Below are 21,551 nucleotides of genomic sequence, written 5' to 3'. Positions count from 1 at the left end.
CGAATACAGGTGTATTTGCGGCGAGGCAGAGGCCGACAGGTACGGACGGCACGGCCTTCTCTGCCAAAGGACAGGAGGATGGCATGCAAGACACGGCGAGGTTAATGACATTATTAAGAGAAGCCGTACCACAGCTGGTTGTCCAGCAGAGAGAGAGCCCCGTTAACTAATGTTCCGCAACTCTGATGAGCCTGTCGGTCGCCCAGACGGGATCACGGTGAACCCCTGGAAGAATGGTAGACAGTTGGTGTGGGACTACACTTGTGTTTCAACTTTAGCCAACACTTATGTTGACTTCAGTGGTACACAAGCAGGAGGAGCTGCCAATCACCGGGAAGCAGGCAAGTCACGTAAATACAGAGACCGTGAGCACCACTACAATTTTGTCCCCATTGCCTCAGAGACACTTGGTGCCTGGGGTAAAAGTGCTGCTAGTTTTTTGAAGGAGTTGGGTTCTAAACCAATTGAAACAACAAGAGACCCTAGAGCCGCCAGTTTCCTCTTTCAGCGCCTTAGTGTGGCGATCCAGAGAGGAAGTGCTCACTGCATCCATGGTTCCTGCCCGCCATCTGAGGAGCTGGAGGAGCTCTACAACTTGTGACAAGCAGCCTTGTACCCTGCATGTAACCAATGTTGTAACCCTTTTTGTGTAATGAAATTTTTAAATAAAATAAAGTGAGATATATACATGCATACATATACCAAAAGAATAGGGGTGGTAGGAGAAGAGAATATCAAAGTGTTCAGTGAGGATCCACAAGATCTTCTCTGAATACGCTTTATTTTCTTCTCCGAGGCTTTGGGTCCCTATACTTGCACCAGAGGTGGTTCCCCTTTTAGGTTTATATATATATATATATATATATATATATATATATATATATATATATATATATATATATATATATATATATATATATATATATATATACATATATATATATATTAGAACGTTAAAAATGAAAGTTATAGAAACAAATAACATCAGTTTTTAGTTTGTTTCACAACGTTTTGTAGTATTTTATATTTGGGTCTGTCTGTTTACCCCCCCCCCCCCCCCGCCCCCCGCGAGGCGGGAAAATAGGCCTGTCACGACGGTTTAGTGAGGCCCCTTAGTAGGGGGGGGGGGGCTCTACAGCTGGGGCTCCCCCCCCCAACCATGTCTTAGGGTTAAATAGAGGTTTTCGTTTTCTACTCCAGGAGAAAAAGTTTATTTTTTAGTTCTCGTTAGTCCCTCCTAAATCCTGGCAAAATTATACGTTTTCTTTTATTCTTCAGTTATCCTTATATTCTTCCTCGTGCAGGTCTGAGTTCAGTCCCCGACCGTCTAGGTGGTTGGGCACTATTACGTCCCCTTCGTCCCATCCCATCCCTTCCAAGTGTTACATGAGGTGGATTGGTGCTTTCTCCTGATAGTTCCATTATCTTCATATCCCAGCTCCTTGTTCTCATATCCCAGCTCCTTGACCTCATATCCCAGCTCCTTGTTCTCATATCCCAGCTCCTTGTCCATATATCCAAGCTCCTTGTTCTCATATCCCAGCTCCTTGTCCATATATCCCAGCTCCTTGTCCTCATATCCCAGCTCCTTGTCCTCATATCCCAGGTCCTTGTCCTCATATCCCAGCTCCTTGTCCATATATCCCAGCTCCTTGTCCTCATATCCCAGCTCCTTGTCCTCATATCCCAGCTCCTTGTCCTCACATCCCAGCTCCTTATCCTCATATCCCAGCTCCTTGTCCTCACATCCCAGCTCCTTGTAATTATATCCCAGCTCCTTGTCCTCACATCCCAGCTCCTTGTTCTCATATCCCAGCTCCTTGACCTCATATCCCAGCTCCTTGTTCTCATATCCCAGCTCCTTGTCCATATATCCAAGCTCCTTGTTCTCATATCCCAGCTCCTTGTCCATATATCCCAGCTCCTTGTCCTCATATCCCAGCTCCTTGTCCTCATATCCCAGGTCCTTGTCCTCATATCCCAGCTCCTTGTCCATATATCCCAGCTCCTTGTCCTCATATCCCAGCTCCTTGTCCTCATATCCCAGCTCCTTGTCCTCACATCCCAGCTCCTTATCCTCATATCCCAGCTCCTTGTCCTCACATCCCAGCTCCTTGTAATTATATCCCAGCTCCTTGTCCTCACATCCCAGCTCCTTGTTCTCATATCCCAGCTCCTTGACCTCATATCCCAGCTCCTTGTTCTCATATCCTAGCTCCTTGTCCTCATATCCCAGCTCCTTGTCCTCATATCCCAGCTCCTTGTCCTCACATCCCAGCTCCTTGTTCTCATATCCCAGCTCCTTGTCCATATATCCCAGCTCCTTGTCCTCATATCCCAGCTCCTTGTCCTCATATCCCAGCTCCTTGTCCTCATATCCCAGCTCCTTGTCCTCATATCCCAGGTCCTTGTCCTTATATCCCAGCTCTTCGTCCTCATATCCCAGCTTCTCGGCCTCATATCCCAGCTCCTTGTCCTCATATCCCAGCCTCTTGTCCTCATATCCCAGCTCCTTGTTCTCATATCCCAGCTCCTTGTCCTCATATCCCAGCTCCTTGTCCTCATATCCCAGCTCCATGTCCTCATATACCAGCTCCTTGTTCTCATATCCCAGCTCCTTGACCTCATATCCCAGCTCCTTGTTCTCATATCCTAGCTCCTTGACCTCATATCCCAGCTCCTTGTCGTCATATCCCAGCTCCTTGTCCTCACATCCCAGCTCCTTATCCTCATATCCCAGCTCCTTGTCCTCACATCCCAGCTCCTTGTAATTATATCCCAGCTCCTTGTCCTCACATCCCAGCTCCTTGTCCTCACATCCCAGCTCCTTGTCCTCATATCCCAGCTCCTAGTCCTCATATCCCAGCTCCTTGACCTCATATCCCAGCTCCTTGTCCTCATATCCCAGCTCCTAGTCCTCATATCCCAGCTCCTTGTCCTCATATCCCAGCTCCTTGACCTCATATCCCAGCTCCTTGTCCTCCTATCCCAGCTCCTTGACCTCATATCCCAGCTCCTTGTCCTCATATCCCAGCTCCTTGTCCTCATATCCCAGCTCCTTGACCTCATATCCCAGCTCCTTGTCCTCCTAACCCAGCTCCTTGACCTCATATCCCAGCTCCTTGTCCTCCTATCCCAGCTCCTTGACCTCATATCCCAGCTCCTTGTCCTCATATCCCAGCTCCTTGTCCTCATATCCCAGCTCCTTGACCTCATATCCCAGCTCCTTGTCCTCATATCCCAGCTCTTTGACCTCATATCCCAGCTCCTTGTCCTCATATCCCAGCTCCTTGTCCTCCTATCCCAGCTCCTTGACCTCATATCCCAGCTCCTTGTCCTCATATCCCAGCTCCTTGTCCTCATATCCCAGCTCCTTGACCTCATATCCCAGCTCCTTGTCCTCCTAACCCAGCTCCTTGACCTCATATCCCAGCTCCTTGTCCTCCTATCCCAGCTCCTTGACCTCATATCCCAGCTCCTTGTCCTCATATCCCAGCTCCTTGTCCTCCTATCCCAGCTCCTTGACCTCATATCCCAGCTCCTTGTCCTCATATCCCAGCTCTTTGACCTCATATCCCAGCTCCTTGTCCTCATATCCCAGCTCCTTGTCCTCCTATCCCAGCTCCTTGACCTCATATCCCAGCTCCTTGTCCTCACATCCCAGCTCCTTGTCCTCATATCCCAGCTCCTTGACCTCATATCCCAGCTCCTTGTCCTCACATCCCAGCTCCTTGTCCTCATATCCCAGGTACAACAAGGGAGTGTAGGTGCGGGGTAAATCACTACAATCTCACCCTCTCGTAGTCACAAATAGGCAAGCACTATTAATAGGTTCCTATAACGGTGTTCTTGTTCTTATTCTCATGTTCTTCATTATTCTTCTATTTTTCATATTCTGTCATGTAATATTCTCTTGTTCCTCTCATAATTCCTGCTCCTCTATCATTAGCATTATCTTCCATTTGACATTTGAGTATCTGGCAGAATAGGACGAACCTATTCGAGGAAGAACCTATTCAAGGACTAACCTATCCAAGGACTAACCTATCCAAGGACTAACCTATCCAAGGACTAACCTATCCAAGGACTAACCTATCCAAGGACTAACCTATCCAAGGACTAACCTATCCAAGGAAGAACCTATCCGAGGAAGAACGTATCCAAGGAACAACCTATCCAAGGAAGAACCTATTCAAGGACTAACCTATCCAAGGCAGAACCTATTCGAGGAAGAACCTATTCAAGGAAGAACCTATTCCAGGAATAACCTATCTAGGGAAGAACCTATCCGGGGAAGAACCTATCCGAGGAAGAACCTATCCAAGAACTGACCTATCCAAGGACTAACCTATCCAAGGAAGAACCTATTCCAGGAAGAACCTATCCAAGGAAGAACCTATTCCAGGAAGAACCTATCCAGGGAAGAACCTATCCGGGGAAGAACCGATCCAAGGACTAACCTATCCAAGGACTAACCTATCCAAGGAAGAACCTATCCGAGGAAGAACCTATCCAAGGAAGGGATCAGAAAGGAAAATGGCTGGTTTACCGCAGGGGAAACTATGATGAGATGAGGAAATTCCTAACTGGAATACCAGGAGGGAAAACAGAACTCAGATACAAGGCTGGAACTAGATATGATGGACCACCACATCACACAGAAGAGCCAGGAACCTGCGGACACATGTATCCCCGCCTAGAAGAGTGAAAAATGAGAAGCCACACAGGATGAATCCATGGTTCAATCAGACATGTAGGAGCAAAAACAATTATAGTACAAGAACATGGAGAAACTACAGAAACTGTAGCTGAAACTACAGTTTCAACTAGTTAACACGTACTGGTGTTAACTATCCCCCAATCATCCTAGGATAGAGACGAGTCTCCAGGTCTCAGCTAGGCTAGAGACGAGTCTCCTGGCCTCAGCTAGGCTAGGGACGAGTCTCCTGGTCTCAGCTAGGCTAGGGAAATCTCTCCTGGCCTCAGCTAGGCTAGGGACGAGTTTCCTGGTCTCAGCTAGGCTAAGGGACGAGTCTCCTAGCCTCAGCTAGGCTAGGGACGAGTCTCCAGGTCTCAGCTAGGCTAGGGACGAGTCTCCTGGTCTCAGCTAGGCTAGGGACGAGTCTCCTGGTCTCAGCTAGGCTAGGGACGAGTCTCCTAGCCTCAGCTAGGCTAGGGACGAGTCTCCTAGCCTCAGCTAGGCTAGGGACGAGTCTCCTCAGCTACAGTGAGGCTCTTGGTGCTGGGGGCGAGGATTCTCTCCGTCACGTTCTCCTTTGTTAGTGTGACCAAACTGAAGGGACTTGATTCACCTTTTTTTATGTTGACACAACTGCTTGTACTCACCTAGTCTTACTCACCTAGTCGTAGTCTCATATATTTGAGGAGGATGGGCCACGGCTCCTGAGACCTGCCTTCTCTCTCTCTCTCTCTCTCTCTCTCTCTCTCTCTCCGGTATAATTTCTTTTCCTGGAGGAGGTTTACTTTGAAAATACATTGCCATTCTTGGGCCGTAATTGGGTAGGTCGACAGGTTACTGGAATTCACAGTTTTCTCTTGTTGTGGCGTGCATAAATATATTCATTAGTCACCCCCTGAACTGGGCTGTGTTGACATTTCTCTTTCTCTCTCTAATTCTCTGATAGTTGAGAGAGAGAGAGAGAGAGGGAGAGAGAGAGAGAGAGAGAGAGAGAGAGAGAGAGAGAGAGAGAGAGAGAGAGAGAGAGAGAGAGAGAGAGAGAGAGAGAGAGAGAGAGAGAGTGAGAGAGAGAGAGAGAGAGAGAGAGAGAGTGAGAGAGAGAGAGAGTGAGAGAGAGAGAGAGAGAGAGAGAGAGAGAGAGAGAGAGAGAGAGAGAGAGAGAGAGAGAGAGAGAGAGAGAGAGAGAGAGAGAGAGGGAGAGAGAGAGAGAGAGAGAGAGAGAGAGAGTGAGAGAGAGAGAGAGAGAGAGGGAGGGAGAGAGAGAGAGAGAGAGAGAGAGAGAGAGAGAGAGAGAGAGAGAGAGAGAGAGAGAGAGAGAGAGAGAGAGAGAGAGAGAGAGAGAGAGAGAGGGAGAGAGAGAGAGAGAGAGAGAGAGAGAGAGAGAGAGAGAGAGAGAGAGAGAGAGAGAGAGAGAGAGAAAGAGAGAGAGAGAGAGAGAGAACATGTTCATCTCTGAACACTATTCACAGATGAATCCTCTAACTCATCAACGCGGGTTTCAAAAACTTTAAGAGTTCCAAACAGTCTTTGAAGGCCCTTTATGATTTACAGTTATAGACTGCAGTACTAGTTAGCTCAACATGTAAAATAATATGCCACGAAGTTATGTAAAACACACACACACACACACACACACACACACACACACACACACACACACACACACACACACACACACACACACACACACACACAGGGGGCCTCGTAGCCTGGTGGATAGCGCGCAGGATTCGTAATTCTGTGGCGCGGGTTCGATTCCCGCACGAGGCAGAAACAAATGGGCAAAGTTTCTTTCACCCTGAATGCCCCTGTTACCTAGCAGTAAATAGGTACCTGGGAGTTAGTCAGCTGTCACGGGCTGCTTTCTGGTGTGTGTGTGTGTGTGTGTGGTGTGAAAAAAAAAGTAGTTAGTAAACAGTTGATTGACAGTTGAGAGGCGGGCCGAAAGAGCAAAGCTCAACCCCCGTAAAAACACAACTAGTAAACACACAGACACACACACACACACACACACACACACACACACACACACACACACACACACACACACACACACACACACACACACACACACACACACACACACAGACAGACACACACACATATATATACACACAGGTACACAAGAACTGCCTTTAGAAACTTGTGTAAGGAATTTTTCAGAACATTATATACCACATATGTCAGACCAATCGTGGAGTATGCGGCTCCAGCATGGAGTCCATATCTAGTCAAGCATAAGACTAAACTGGAAAAGGTTCAAAGGTTTGCCACCAGACTAGTACCCGAACTGAGGGGTACGAGCTACGAGGAGAGACTACGGGAATTAAGCCTCACGTCACTTGGAGACAGAAGAGTTAGAGGGGACATGATCACCACATACAAGATTCTCAGAGGAATTGATAGGGTAGATAAAGACAGACTATTAAACACCAGGAGCACACGCACTAGGGGACACAGGTGGAAATTGAGTGCCCAAATGAACCATAGAAACGTTAGAAAGAATTTTTTCAGTGTCAGAGTGGTAGACAAACGGAATGCATTAGGCAGTGATGTGGTGGAGGCTGACTCCATACACAGTTTCAAGTGTAGATATGATAGAGCCCAGTAGGCTCAGGAACCTGTACACAAGTTGACTGACAGTTGAGAGGCGGGACCAAAGAGCCAGAGCTCAACCCCCGCAAGTACAACTAGGTAAGTACAACACGAGGCGCTGATTGGCCCTCGGGACAAACCACCATCACACTACCACCACTCAGAGCGTTGACAACCACACTAACACTTCCTGATTGGCTGATAGTGATCATACCATCAGGTCCTGGTATGACCATACACAGGTACCACGAGACCATACACAGGTACCATGAGCCCATACACAGGTACCATGAGACCATACACAGGTACCATGAGACCATACACAGGTACCATGAGACCATACACAGGTACCATGAGACCATACACAGGTACCATGAGACCATACACAGGTACCATGAGCCCATACACAGGTACCATGAGCCCATACACAGGTACCATGAGACCATACACAGGTACCATGAGCCCATACACAGGTACCATGAGACCATACACAGGTACCATGAGACCATACACAGGTACCATGAGACCATACACAGGTACCATGAGACCATACACAGGTACCATGAGACCATACACAGGTACCATGAGACCATACACAGGTACCATGAGCCCATACACAGGTACCATGAGACCATACACAGGTACCATGAGACCATACACAGGTACCATGAGACCATACACAGGTACCATGAGACCATACACAGGTACCATGAGCCCATACACAGGTACCATGAGACCATACACAGGTACCATGAGACCATACACAGGTACCATGAGACCATACACAGGTACCATGAGCCCATACACAGGTACCATGAGCCCATTAGGAAAAATCTCAACTTCTGTATCTGTTTAAACACAAAATAGAAACTTTAAAACAGAACTTTACCATCAATTCGTTAATTACATCTGTCTGTTTATGTAGGAAATTATAACTTTTTCTAAAACTATTAACACCCAAATAAATTTACATTTTATCGCTCTAATGAATACATTAACAGAAGACAAATAATAATTTGATTCTTTTTTTATATAGAGTACGACAGCTTGCTGAAATCAATGCTAGAAAAAGCCCTCAACCTTTCTTTCAACGACTCAGTGGAAACAGGTCTCCTTTCCTGTTAGACTTGGGGGCCTCGGCGTTCGCACAGCAACACAAATTGCTGTACCAGCGTTCATGTCCTCTTCAGTGGCGTCTGACAACCCGGTGAAGGAAATCTTACCTGAGCACCTAGGTCAACAGGCCGGGGTACATGATCCCAGCTTTACAGACTGCACAACCAAATGGGTCTCTCTCGCAGGACCAGCACCCCAACCACCGCCTTCTGAAGCCCATAAGCAATCCAGCTGGGATCGCCCCATTGTCGACCAAGAAGCTGCGACAACACCACATGACACTCCCCGACTTAAAGCTGTAGCAGCTCCCCATGCAGGTGACTTCCTATTAGCAACCCCAATGTCAGCAACCGGCACCCGTCTCACACCGCAGGCCCTCCGAATTGCCGTGGCTCTCCGCCTCGCTGCCCCAATCCACACCGAATACAGGTGTATTTGCGGCGAGGCAGAGGCCGACAGATACGGACGGCATGGCCTTCTCTGCCAAAGGACAGGAGGATGGCATGCAAGACACGGCGAGGTTAATGACATTATTAAGAGAAGCCTTACCACAGCCGGTTGTCCAGCAGAGAGAGAGCCCCGTTACCTAATGTCCCGCAACTCTGATGAGCCTGTCGGTCGCTCAGACGGGATCACGGTGAACCCCTGGAAGAATGGTAGACAGTTGGTGTGGGACTACACTTGTGTTTCAACTTTAGCCAACACCTATGTTGACTTCAGTGCTGCACAGGCAGGAGGAGCTGCCAATCACCGGGAAGCAGACAAGTTTCGTAAATACAGAGACCTTCATCACCACTACAATTTTGTCCCCATTGCCTCAGAGACACTTGGTGCCTGGGGTAAAAGGGCTGCTAGTTTTTTGAAGGAGTTGGGTTCTAAACCAATTGAAACAACAAGAGACCCTAGAGCCGCCAGTTTCCTCTTTAAGCGCCTTAGTGTGGCGATCCAGAGAGGAAGTGCTCACTGCATCCATGGTTCCTGCCCGCCATCTGAGGAGCTGGAGGAGCTCTACAACTTGTGACAAGCAGCCTTGTACCCTGCATGTAACCAATGTTGTAACCCTTTTTGTGTAATGAAATTTTTAAGTAAAGTTAGATATATACACACATACCAAAAGAATAGGGGTGGTAGGAGAAGAAAATATCAGTGAAAACTGAAAAAAAATTAAAACAGAGGGGGACATGATCCAGATATGAGTGATCATGATCCAGATTCACATGAGATGAAGCTTGATAATGTAAATTATGTCATGTGTGGATAACCTTTGTCAGGGTGAAGAGAGAAAGAAACCTGTTTAATGTCACTAAAAGTTGCCCCATTACATATTTGACACAAGTTGACATTGTTCATACATGACGCAACTTGCCATAGTCTCCACCTGACACGAATTGCCACTGTCGTCAACCGACACAAATTTCTGTATTCCTCACCTTACACGGGTTGCCATATTCCACACGTAATGCATTGCCATTGTGTCTTTTGACACAAGTTGCCATATTACCCACGCTATCAAAATCCCCACATGACATAAGTGCCCGTATTCCCCACCTAACAAGTTGCCATAGTCTCTACCTGGCAAAGGTTGCCATAATCTCACCTGACACAAGTTGCCATACTACCCACGCTATCAAAATCCCCACATGACACAAGTGCCCGTATTCCCCCACCTAACAAGTTGCCATAGTATCTACCTGGCACAAGTTGTCATAATCTCACCTGACACAAGTTGCCATATTCCTCCCGGACAAAAGTTGTCATTGTCCCATCTTTCACAAGTTGCCATAGTCCCACGTGACACAAGTTGCCATAGTCCCACCTGACACAAGTTGCCATTGTCCCATCTTTCACAAGTTGCCATAGTCCTACCTGACACAAGTTGCCATAGTCCTACCTGACACAAGTTGCCATAGTCCTACCTGACACAAGTTGCCATTGTCCCATCTTTCACAAGTTGACATAGTCCTACCTGACACAAGTTGCCATTGTCCCACCTGACACAAGTTGTCATTGTCCCATCTTTCATAAGTTGCCATAGTCCTACCTACACAAGTTGCCATAGTCCCACTTGATGCAAGTTGCCATTGTCCCATCTTTCACAAGTTGCCATAGTCCCACCTGACACAAGTTGCCATTGTCCCATCTTTCACAAGTTGCCATAGTCCTACCTGACACAAGTTATCATAATCCCACCTGACAATATTTGCCATTGTCCCACCTGACACAAGTTGCCATAGTCCCACCTGACACAAGTTGCCATAGTCCCACCTGACAATAGTTGCCATAGTCCCACCTGACAATAGTTGCCATTGTCCCATCTTTCACAAGTTGCCATAGTCTCAGCTGACACAAGTTACCATAGTCCCACCTGACACAAGTTGCCATAGTCCCATCTTTCACAAGTTGCCATAGTCTCAGCTGACACAAGTTACCATAGTCCCACCTGACACAAGTTGCCATAGTCCCACCTGACACAAGGTGCCATAGTCCCACCTGACAATAGTTGCCATAGTCCCACCTGACAATAGTTGCCATTGTCCCATCTTTCACAAGTTGCCATGGTCTCAGCTGACACAAGTTACCATAGTCCCATCTTTCACAAGTTGCCATAGTCCTACCTGACACAAGTTGCCATAGTCCCACGTGACACAAGTTGCCATAGTCCCACCTGACACAAGTTGTCATTGTTCCATCTTTCACAAGTTGCCATAGTCCTACCTGACACAAGTTGCCATAGTCCCACGTGACACAAGTTGCCATAGTCCCACCTGACACAAGTTACCACTGTCCCATCTTTCACAAGTTGCCATAGTCCTACCTGACACAAGTTGCCATAGTCCCACGTGACACAAGTTGCCATAGTCCCACCTGACACAAGTTGTCATTGTCCCATCTTTCACAAGTTGCCATAGTCCCACCTGACACAAGTTGCCATAGTCCCACCTGATATAAGTTGCCATAGTCCCACCTGACAACAGTTGCCATAGTTCCACCTAACACAAGTTGCCATAATTCGTACGTACTCGCTCCCACATGCAAATTTAGCACAGTAAATTATCTACGCTTGCCATGGACACGGGAGATGTAAATATTTTACAGTTTCAATTTGCGTATTTTGTTTTCTTTGTGGAGTCGTCTTTGTAAATAACAAAGTATTTGAGTATGTTAATAAAAGTATTTTTAGTCTTTTACACACAAAGAGAATATATAGTGAAGATTTTTATAGCGTCTGGTACAGAGATAAGAGACTACAGTTCTTTGTGAGTGAAGAGTTGGTGGTGGTGCTGTGTTGTGGTGGTGGTGGTGCTGTGTTGTGGTGGTGGTGGTCCTGTGTTGTGGTGGTGGTGGTGGTGCTGTGTTATGGTGGTGGTGCTGTGTTGTGGTGGTCCTGTGTGGTGGTGGTCCTGTGTTGTGGTGGTCCTGTGTTGTGGTGGTGGTGGTGCTGTGTTGTGGTGGTGGTGGTGCTGTGTTGTGGTGGTGGTGGTGCTGTGTTGTGGTGGTGGTGGTGCTGTGTTGTGGTGGTGGTGGTCCTGTGTTGTGGTGGTGGTGGTGGTGCTGTGTTATGGTGGTGGTGCTGTGTTGTGGTGGTCCTGTGTTGTGGTGGTGGTGGTGCTGTGTTGTGGTGGTGGTGGTCCTGTGTTGTGGTGGTGGTGGTCCTGTGTTGTGGTGGTGGTGGTTCTGTGTTGTGGTGGTGGTGGTCCTGTGTTGTGGTGGTGGTGGTCCTGTGTTGTGGTGGTGGTGCTGTGTTGTGGTGGTGGTGGTCCTGTGTTGTGGTGGTGGTGGTCCTGTGTTGTGGTGGTGCTGTGTTGTGGTGGTGGTGCTGTGTTGTGGTGGTGTGTTGTGGTGGTCCTGTGTTGTGGTGGTGGTGGTCCTGTGTTGTGGTGGTGGTCCTGTGTTGTGGTGGTAGTCCTGTGTTGTGGTGGTAGTCCTGTGTTGTGGTGGTGGTCCTGTGTTGTGGTGGTGGTCCTGTGTTGTGGTGGTAGTCCTGTGTTGTGGTGGTAGTCCTGTGTTGTGGTGGTGGTCCTGTGTTGTGGTGGTAGTCCTGTGTTGTGGTGGTGGTCCTGTGTTGTGGTGGTAGTCCTGTGTTGTGGTGGTGGTCCTGTGTTGTGGTGGTGGTCCTGTGTTGTGGTGGTGGTCCTGTGTTGTGGTGGTGGTGGTCCTGTGTTGTGGTGGTAGTCCTGTGTTGTGGTGGTAGTCCTGTGTTGTGGTGGTGGTCCTGTGTTGTGGTGGTGGTCCTGTGTTGTGGTGGTGCTGTGTTGTGGTGGTGGTCCTGTGTTGTGGTGGTGGTGCTGTGTTGTGGTGGTGCTGTGTTGTGGTGGTGGTCCTGTGTTGTGGTGGTGGTGGTCCTGTGTTGTGGTGGTAGTCCTGTGTTGTGGTGGTGGTCCTGTGTTGTGGTGGTGGTCCTGTGTTGTGGTAGTGGTCCTGTGTTGTGGTGGTGCTGTGTTGTGGTGGTGGTCCTGTGTTGTGGTGGTGGTCCTGTGTTGTGGTGGTAGTCCTGTGTTGTGGTGGTAGTCCTGTGTTGTGGTGGTGGTCCTGTGTTGTGGTGGTGGTCCTGTGTTGTGGTGGTGGTCCTGTGTTGTGGTGGTGGTCCTGTGTTGTGGTGGTGGTGCTGTGTTGTGGTGGTGGTGCTGTGTTGTGGTGGTAGTCCTGTGTTGTGGTGGTAGTCCTGTGTTGTGGTGGTGGTGCTGTGTTGTGGTGGTAGTCCTGTGTTGTGGTGGTGGTCCTGTGTTGTGGTGGTAGTCCTGTGTTGTGGTGGTGGTGCTGTGTTGTGGTGGTAGTCCTGTGTTGTGGTGGTAGTCCTGTGTTGTGGTGGTGGTGCTGTGTTGTGGTGGTAGTCCTGTGTTGTGGTGGTGGTCCTGTGTTGTGGTGGTAGTCCTGTGTTGTGGTGGTGGTCCTGTGTTGTGGTGGTGGTCCTGTGTTGTGGTGGTAGTCCTGTGTTGTGGTGGTAGTCCTGTGTTGTGGTGGTGGTCCTGTGTTGTGGTGGTAGTCCTGTGTTGTGGTGGTGGTCCTGTGTTCTGGTGGTAGTCCTGTGTTGTGGTGGTGGTCCTGTGTTGTGGTGGTAGTCCTGTGTTGTGGTGGTGGTCCTGTGTTGTGGTGGTGGTTGTCCTGTGTTGTGGTGGTAGTCCTGTGTTGTGGTGGTGGTGGTCCTGTGTTGTGGTGGTGGTTGTCCTGTGTTGTGGTGGTAGTCCTGTGTTGTGGTGGTGGTTGTCCTGTGTTGTGGTGGTAGTCCTGTGTTGTGGTGGTGGTCCTGCGTTGTGGTGGTGGTCCTGTGTTGTGGTGGTGGTCCTGTGTTGTGGTGGTAGTCCTGTGTTGTGGTGGTGGTCCTGTGTTGTGGTGGTGGTCCTGTGTTGTGGTGGTGGTCCTGTGTTGTGGTGGTAGTCCTGTGTTGTGGTGGTGGTCCTGTGTTGTGGTGGTGGTTGTCCTGTGTTGTGGTGGTAGTCCTGTGTTGTGGTGGTGGTCCTGTGTTGTGGTGGTGGTCCTGTGTTGTGGTGGTGGTCCTGTGTTGTGGTGGTGGTCCTGTGTTGTGGTGGTGGTCCTGTGTTGTGGTGGTGGTCCTGTGTGGTGGTGCAGCCATTACTTGGAGTGTGAAGACTAAAGGGACTTGCATTCTAATGCAACACGTTGAATTTTAATGAAATAAACGAATTCGTTAAAAATTCGACCAGTTAGAAAATAATTAAGCACCGAAATATTGACGTTGTCTATCCATGGGCCTCGATAGGCTAGGTGAGGTTAGGTTAGGTTAGGTTGGTTAGGTTAGGTTAGGTTAGGTTAGGTTAGGTTAGGCTAGGTTAGGTTAGGTTATATTGTTTGCCTGGGTTCAGACGTTTCTGGGAAGACCAAATTGTTTGTTTTTAATTGAGAGATAAAGAAAACGGATTGTGGGTAGGTTCCATAGAGTCACAGTAGAGTAAACTGAGGCACAGTAGAGTAAACTAAGTCACAGTAGGGTAAACTGAGTCACATTGGAGTAAACTGAGCCACAGTAGAGTAAACTGAGGGACAATGGTATTTTCTATGAGCATGGTGGGGGGGGGGGCGAAGCGGTCGATTTAAACCGTATCCACTGTAATGGCTTTATAGAGTAGGTCTCTGAACCTATTAGGACGAAGCTGTAACAATATACATCTGTATTTCTACATCTTCCTTCTATTACGGGCTCACCATAGCCCGTGCTACTTGGAACTTTGTTCCTTGTAGCGAATCTTTAACAACAACAACATCTTCCTACAAACAGCAGCAACATGAAGAACACCTGTCGTTGATACAGATGTTACATCGCGCACAGGTGACCTTTTTTGTTCTCTGTGAGCTATGACAGATGAAATCATTTATGAAGCCACACCAAGGGGCCTTGAACATTCAGATGTCTGCCTATGGAGAAATTTGGGATTGCCAATGGAAAATATCCATCATGAGGAGCTGTCACATCTAGTTTTCAAAGAGCCAGGGGAAGCTCTAGCTCCTAGGAGGAGTTTAATCAGCTAAGAAGAAAATATCTATCATATAGGTTTCTTAGGAAAAGCTCTGGTATCTCTCAAGATGTAGGATATTTTTCAAGTTATCGGGAAGTTATCTTGTAAGCATTTACGACAGTTTCCGCTATCTGGCCCCTCTGTGGCCAACCCAAGGGTATGGGGCGGCCACAGAGTATAGCATAGTATAGTTACACGTACATATAGTATAGTACACATATATGTGTGTGGTTATCTTGAGGTTATCTTGAGATGATTTCGGGGCTTTAGTGTCCCCGCGGCCCGGTCCTCGACCAGGCCTCCACCCCCAGGAAGCAGCCCGTGACAGCTGACTAACTCCCAGGTACCTATTTACTGCTAGGTAACAGGGGCATTTTAGGGTGAAAGAAACTTTGCCCATTTGTTTCTGCCTCGTGCGGGAATCGAACCCGCGCCACAGAATTACGAGTCCTGCGCGCTATCCACCAGGCTACGATGCCCCTACTGTTATAGTAGTGTGTGTGTTATATTAGGCTTAGGAATATTTAAGTTTGTTTTTTAGCTTAATTTTTACGAACTCTTTTTAAAAGTGAATAGTGCAAAGTTCTATTGTCTAACTGCTTAGTACGTCAATGTTTGTACTATGGTGTACATAGTTACAAAGAGTACTATGTTAGGAGGAGGATGGGGTTACTGTATGTTTTATGTTTGTCTGTATGCCTTGTACTGTATGTGTGTGTTTTGTGTCTTCTGTATGTCTGCCTGTATATTCTATGTATGTTTGCATGTCTACCTGTATAACTCCTGTCTCAACTGCCTTGGCTTCAGCTCCTGGGCCACAGCCCTTCAAAATGATGCTCGACAAATATAACAACTTTCAACAGCATTTCGTGTCATATCTTTTACAACTTTTACAACTATAAAGTTGTAAAAGTTTTACAAATTTACGTCGCCTCTATACTATTTCCTTCACTAATTTACTCTGAATTTATCGTCCTATCGTGAGTTGATTCACTGTATCTATTACCTATAGTTTATCCCTTAGGTATTTTGTATGTCTAGATCATGTCCAGTTCAGTTTTCTTTATGTTTTAACAAGTTGTGCCTCCATATCGATGCTGCATACTCCAGCATCTGTCTGATGAACGTTGTAAACAGCTACCTACAAGCACTCTCCCCCCCCCCTAACAACATATGTTGGCACCCCTCCACATTATGTGGCCGTCATGTTAACTACCGCAGCAGTTGGGCACTGTAGGGGGAAGACTCGGGTCGAAACTATCATTAATTAGAGACATTAGTGTCCCCTCATTCCCCCTCCCCCCCCCCCCTCACTGGCAAGGTACCAGGAGGGGTACGTCGCCTCATCCCTCATAACTGCCTCATAAACCACCCGTCCTCACACCTCACTGCCTCATCTTTGTACGGTGCAAAGGTACAGGGGTACAGTGCCATGTTTTTATCGTGACTACCCGAGAATGTGAGGGGTTATCTTGGCTGTTTTGGTGGGCTGGTACGGTACGGTGTGGTACGGTGTGGTATGGTACGGTGTGGTACGGTACGGTGTGGTATGGTACGGTGTGGTATGGTACGGTGTGGTACGGCACAGTGTGGTACGGTACGGTGTGGTACGGCACAGTGTGGTACGGTACGGTGTGGTACGGTACGGTGTGGTACGGTACGGTGTGGTACGGTATAGTCTAGGGTGATGTTCCGTGGTATGGTATACTTTGGTACTGTATATAATGTGGTGTAATATACTCAGAAGACGGGCCAGAAGTCTAGACAGTCTGCTGATGAAGCAGAGAGTCTGCTGGTGAAGCAGAGAGTCTGCTGGTGAAGCAGAGAGTCTGCTGGTGAAGCAGAGAGTCTGCTGGTGAAGCAGAGAGTCTGCTGGTGAAGCAGAGAGTCTGCTGGTGAAGCAGAGAGTCTGCTGGTGAAGCAGAGAGTCTGCTGGTGAAGCAGAGAGTCTGCTGGTGAAGCAGAGAGTCTGCTGGTGAAGCAGAGAGTCTGCTGGTGAAGCAGAGAGTCTGCTGATGAAGCACAGAATCTGCTGAGAGAGCAGAAGGTCTGGAGTAGCTGCCCTGCTCCATCAGCGACGTCAGTATTGCTGTGTTTCCCGACTTAATACATCATTATCCTGGTGTTTGGTGGGCATTTTTCCTGATGGTGTGTGGGGGGGGGATGATCGCTGTGTTTTAATCAACTGTGGCTGGCATGTTTTATTTCGCTTGGCATCGGCGCTACAACCAAACTGGGTTGTTCTTTGTGGTCGCTTTCTCCTTCAAATACATTTTGTTTGTGTTTTTTTTAATGTTGTGTTCTTTTACATCCATTGTTTGTTCGTCTGTTCCTCCGTTCTGCCTCGAGTGTCCCGTTGTAATGGATGTTTTGAGTGAGTTTTAGGGTGTTTGAGACAGTTTGTGTCGGTGGTGGTTAGAACGGCGGAGGTAGTTGGCACGGTGTGGTTCGAAGGACCAGGTTTAGTAGATGAAGGATAATACGGAGAATGTTACCACTGATATGATTCTTGAAGCACTTAAGTGCGTGTGGTGGTGAGTGCCTTCACTGATGCAGCACCACACTGCAAGGGATGAGGAGGGGGGGTCTGAACCCCTCCTCCAATGATCCCAAGACAAGAAGAGTGTCCGGAAAAATCGATTGCTAACAGCCCAACATTATCCCAAATGATCCGGATACGAAAGAATTAATATCCGGAAAATCACAAAGGAGGAGACGGGATAAGCAAACACCGCCACACACACACCATTGGGTGGAGGACGAGGGCGTTGTGCAGCAATAGTCCATTGTCTCGTCCAAGTGCTCATTTCCCCCATTATTACCTGCTGACGAGGCTTATATTTGGGGTGGAAAACTGCCCAACTGCTGCTCCTGTATCACGTTGTTCCCGATATACCAAATGCTGGTATACTACTCGTGTGTTTTACTGAAATATTACCATTGAAATCGTAAGGTAATCAGTGTGTATATATGTACGTTTGATTTAGACAGCTGTTCACTCACATTACAATATGCAGAAGTTGCCACGAATATAGTTTCTGATTCTGGCTATTGATACAAGTTGCAATGTGTCAGGAGGTTGCACGGCCTCGCTGCCGCACGGAGTCACTGCTACAAGACGCGTCAAACCGGAGGGAACAAGGCTCTGTGGCCAAACACGACCACAATGCAAGAACCACCTTCAGAGAAAGTTGGTATTAAGTCAATCTTTTAGAGAGATGAGCAACAGGATAAACTGCTGTAAACTGTTCTCTGGGTTGTTGGAGTACACACACACACCTGTGTAAACCTCAGTACTCTACTGACCTTCCTGGGGAGGGAGGAGAGAGGTAACGGGGTGGGTGAGGAGGAGGTAGGAAGGTAGGGTAGAGGTAGGAGGAGTGAGATAAAGGGTAGGAGGGAAGGCAGGGCTCCAAGAGAGACAGATGGGACTGAGAAAGACTGAACTAAATATTCCCTCATGTTTGGGTATATATATATATATATATATATATATATATATATATATATATATATATATATATATATATATATATACACACACACATATATATATATATATATATATATATATATATATATATATATATATATATATATATATATATATATAGTGGTGTACCACTGTACCTCCATACCACAAAGTCGTAACAGCAGTAAAGCCAATTTGAGTAAAGCTAGTAGTTAATAATAGTAGACTAGTAGTAGCAGTTGAAGCATTAGTGGCACTAGCCAAATAGTAACACTAGCACTACCAGCACTAACTAAATAGCAACTATCACTAGTAGCTAGTAGTAGTAACACTAGTACTACCAGCACTAACTAAATAGTAACACTAGTACTAGCAGCACTAACCACAGTAACACTAGTACTAGCAGCACTAACCACACAGTAACACTAGTACTAGCAGCACTAACCACAGTAACACTAGTACTAGCAGCACTAACCACAGTAACACTAGTACTAGCAGCACTAACCACAGTAACACTAGTACTAGCAGCACTAACCACAGTAACACTAGTACTAGCAACACTAACCACAGTAACACTAGTACTAGCAACACTAACCATAGTAACACTAGTACTAGCAGCACTAACCACAGTAACACTAGTACTAGCAACACTAACCACACAGTAACACTAGTACTAGCAGCACTAACCACAGTAACACTAGTACTAGCAACACTAACCACACAGTAACACTAGTACTAGCAACACTAACCACACAGTAACACTAGTACTAGCAACACTAACCACAGTAACACTAGTACTAGCAACACTAACCACAGTAACACTAGTACTAGCAACACTAACCACAGTAACACTAGTACTAGCAGCACTAACCACAGTAACACTAGTACTAGCAACACTAACCACAGTAACACTAGTACTAGCAACACTAACCACAGTAACACTAGTACTAGCAGCACTAACCACAGTAACACTAGTACTAGCAGCACTAACCACACAGTAACACTAGTACTAGCAGCACTAACCACACAGTAACACTAGTACTAGCAGCACTAACCACACAGTAACACTAGTACTAGCAGCACTAACCACAGTAACACTAGTACTAGCAGCACTAACCACAGTAACACTTGTACTAGCAGCACTAACCACACAGTAACACTAGTACTAGCAGCACTAACCACACAGTAACACTAGTACTAGCAGCACTAACCACACAGTAACACTAATACTAGCAGCACTAACCACACAGTAACACTAGTACTAGCAGCACTAACCACACAGTAACACTAGTACTAGCAACACTAACCACAGTAACACTAGTACTAGCAGCACTAACCACAGTAACACTAGTACTAGCAGCACTAACCACACAGTAACACTAGTACTAGCAGCACTAACCACACAGTAACACTAGTACTAGCAGCACTAACCACAGTAACACTAGTACTAGCAGCACTAACCACACAGTAACACTAGTACTAGCAACACTAACCACACAGTAACACTAATACTAGCAGCACTAACCACAGTAACACTAGTACTAGCAACACTAACCACACAGTAACACTAGTACTAGCAACACTAACCACACAGTAACACTAGTACTAGCAACACTAACCACACAGTAACACTAGTACTAGCAGCACTAACCACAGTAACACTAGTACTAGCAGAACTAACCACAGTAACACTAGTACTAGCAGCACTAACCACAGTAACACTAGTACTAGCAACACTAACCACACAGTAACACTAGTACTAGCAACACTAACCATAGTAACACTAGTACTAGCAGCACTAACCACAGTAACACTAGTACTAGCAACACTAACCACAGTAACACTAGTACTAGCAGCACTAACCACAGTAACACTAGTACTAGCAGCACTAACCACAGTAACACTAGTACTAGCAGCACTAACCACAGTAACACTAGTACTAGCAGCACTAACCACACAGTAACACTAGTACTAGCAACACTAACCACACAGTAACACTAGTACTAGCAACACTAACCACACAGTAACACTAGTACTAGCAGCACTAACCACAGTAACACTAGTACTAGCAGAACTAACCACAGTAACACTAGTACTAGCAGCACTAACCACAGTAACACTAGTACTAGCAACACTAACCACACAGTAACACTAGTACTAGCAACACTAACCATAGTAACACTAGTACTAGCAGCACTAACCACAGTAACACTAGTACTAGCAACACTAACCACAGTAACACTAGTACTAGCAGCACTAACCACAGTAACACTAGTACTAGCAGCACTAACCACAGTAACACTAGTACTAGCAGCACTAACCACAGTAACACTAGTACTAGCAGCACTAACCACACAGTAACACTAGTACTAGCAACACTAACCACACAGTAACACTAGTACTAGCAGCACTAACCACAGTAACACTAGTACTAGCAACACTAACCACACAGTAACACTAGTACTAGCAACACTAACCACACAGTAACACTAGTACTAGCAACACTAACCACACAGTAACACTAGTACTAGCAGCACTAACCACAGTAACACTAGTACTAGCAGAACTAACCACAGTAACACTAGTACTAGCAGCACTAACCACAGTAACACTAGTACTAGCAACACTAACCACACAGTAACACTAGTACTAGCAGCACTAACCACAGTAACACTAGTACTAGCAACACTAACCACACAGTAACACTAGTACTAGCAACACTAACCACACAGTAACACTAGTACTAGCAACACTAACCACACAGTAACACTAGTACTAGCAGCACTAACCACAGTAACACTAGTACTAGCAGCACTAACCACACAGTAACACTAGTACTAGCAACACTAACCACAGTAACACTAGTACTAGCAGCACTAACCACAGTAACACTAGTACTAGCAGCACTAACCACAGTAACACTAGTACTAGCAACACTAACCACAGTAACACTAGTACTAGCAACACTAACCACAGTAACACTAGTACTAGCAGCACTAACCACAGTAACACTAGTACTAGCAACACTAACCACACAGTAACACTAGTACTAGCAACACTAACCACACAGTAACACTAGTACTAGCAACACTAACCACACAGTAACACTAGTACTAGCAGCACTAACCACAGTAACACTAGTACTAGCAGAACTAACCACAGTAACACTAGTACTAGCAGCACTAACCACAGTAAC

At 46.7% G+C, this 21,551-nt stretch overlaps 1 protein-coding gene across 1 annotated transcript in view; it reads left to right on the top strand.

Moving 5' to 3' along the window:
• LOC138359661 (uncharacterized) overlaps window positions 1-21,551 on the top strand; it is a 136,421-nt gene that overhangs the window by 1,111 nt on the left and 113,759 nt on the right. The window lies entirely within an intron of this gene.

This window comes from Procambarus clarkii, chromosome 92 (assembly GCF_040958095.1).
Source record: "Procambarus clarkii isolate CNS0578487 chromosome 92, FALCON_Pclarkii_2.0, whole genome shotgun sequence".
Taxonomy (NCBI): Eukaryota; Metazoa; Arthropoda; class Malacostraca; order Decapoda; family Cambaridae; genus Procambarus; species Procambarus clarkii.
This window is presented reverse-complemented; position numbering and strand designations above follow the sequence as displayed.